The 1,983-nt window shown below is 41.3% G+C and overlaps 1 non-coding gene across 1 annotated transcript; it reads right to left on the bottom strand.

The window, feature by feature from the left end:
• Positions 1-433: 433 nt before the first annotated feature.
• On the bottom strand, positions 434-564 carry LOC118144688 (small nucleolar RNA SNORA38). Its single transcript, XR_004729438.1, has one exon. It is a non-coding gene; the product is annotated as a small nucleolar RNA SNORA38 (small nucleolar RNA).
• Positions 565-1,983: the final 1,419 nt, after the last annotated feature.

Consider the following 1,983-nt stretch of genomic DNA (forward strand, 5'->3'; position numbering starts at 1 on the left):
CATCCAACCACTTTCTTTCTTTATATCATTATTCTATGAATTTTTAAAAACTTTTAAGACTTTTTTTGTTAAAAACACAAATATATACATTAGCCTAGGCCTACACAGGGTCAGGATTCTCAACATCGCTGTTTTCTGCCTCCATATTTTGTCCCGCTGGAAGATCTTCAGGGATGGACAGGACATGCATGGAGCTGTCATCTCCCACGATAACAATGCCTTCTTCTGGACACCTCCTGAAGGACCTGCCTGAGGCTATTTTGTGGTTAAGTTTTAAAAACTATAACTAGAAAGCGAACATTAAAAAATAATGACAAGAAGTATGGTTTAATAAATATATAAACCAGTTACGGTCATTTATTATCAAGTATTATGACTGTACATAATTGTGTGTGCTTTCCTTTTGTAAAATATTTTTTCATTTTTTTTTCTTCTATGTGGGATGGTTGATGTTGAGCTTGTGAGGAGCAAGCTGGCCCCAGATTTCTCCAAGTCCACGTTTCTTTGCCTTTAATTCTTACATGTCCAAAGACAAGGAACTATAAACATACCTTTGTTGAAGTGTGTATGCGCTATACTTTTATATGACTGGAAGTCAGTAGGTTTGTTTACATCAGCATCACCACAAAAACTTGAGTAACATATTGCAATACAATATTACGATGGTTAAATCATCACTGGGCAATAGAAAGTTTAGCTCCATTATAATCTTATAGAGCCACCATCATATATGTGTTCTGTTGACTGAAACATCATTATGCAACACATGACTCTGTGTGTGTGTGTCTGTGTGTGTGTGTGTGTGTGTGTGTGTGTGTGTGTGTGTGTTTTCTGAGAGAGGGAGGGCAACAGAGAATTTGATGAATCTAGTTGAAGGGTGTATGTATGTTCAGTAAACTATTCTTTAACTTTAGGTTTTAATTTTTTGCAAAAATTAAAGAATGAGAAAAATCACAACTGTTTAACAAGTAAAACAAATATGCTCATAATAGATACAAATAAGTATGTAAATATACAGTGTGCAGTAAGCAAACAAGCTCAGGACTCAGCAAAGCCCAGATCTGCTTATCTCTTCTCTAGGTGATATTTTTCTCTCTGAGCTTCCACTTCTGCGTCTGTTAAATGGGCTCACATGACCACCTTAGCCTGCTGAGGGGCTTCATTAATTGGTAGGTGTGCCACGCAGGCCTGGTGTTCAGCTGGTAGGCATTGTGATAGATGTGCTGGTTATTTGCAGCTAGCATCCACTCTCACTAGTCAGGTTGTCTGGGTTGTGAAATATGTTTGAATATTGTTCTTGATACCTGGCATGTAGTAAGAGTCAAATTCATGGGCACTGTCTTTAGTGCCATCATCATCATTTGCAGCATCATCCCTGAGCACCTTTGGTCTCCTCACCGTAGGGATCTGCTTGGGAATAACTGCTGGATTGGATGGGGGAGGTGGCCTCAGCACTGGGTGTTTTAGGCACCTCAGGGGACAATATTCTAACATGAAGTAGATAAAGAGATCTCAGCAGCATTTCAGGCTGGGGTGAAGTGTGCCCTCCTGGCCCAGAAGAGATAAAGTCTATTTGCAGACTAAATGGTGGTACGGGCTGAGAAAGCAAAGGATTCCCTGGGCTGCAGGGAGATGGAGGGATGGAAGCTGAGACCTTGGGCCTGTATCTCTGGGTTAGAAGGAGAAAACGTTGGAGATGGGGGGCCAGCTATGCATTCTTAGGTGGGCCCCGGGTATAACTGAGTGGGACACAGAAGGGTGTATACTTTTACTCTTTCTGACTGTTGCCTTGAGATCCCCTAAAATAATATCGATATCTGGCATGTAGCAGTAGTCACATTCATGTACACTGCCTTTAGTGCCATCACCATCATTATGATCATCTTCAGCATCGCCCTGAGTGCTTTTGGTCTCCCTGCCATACAGACTTGTAAAGAAGGAGGCTTTGGGAATAACTGCTGAATTGGGTGGGCACAGCTACGC

Source organism: Callithrix jacchus, chromosome 9 (assembly GCF_049354715.1).
Source record: "Callithrix jacchus isolate 240 chromosome 9, calJac240_pri, whole genome shotgun sequence".
Classification (NCBI taxonomy): domain Eukaryota; kingdom Metazoa; phylum Chordata; class Mammalia; order Primates; family Cebidae; genus Callithrix; species Callithrix jacchus.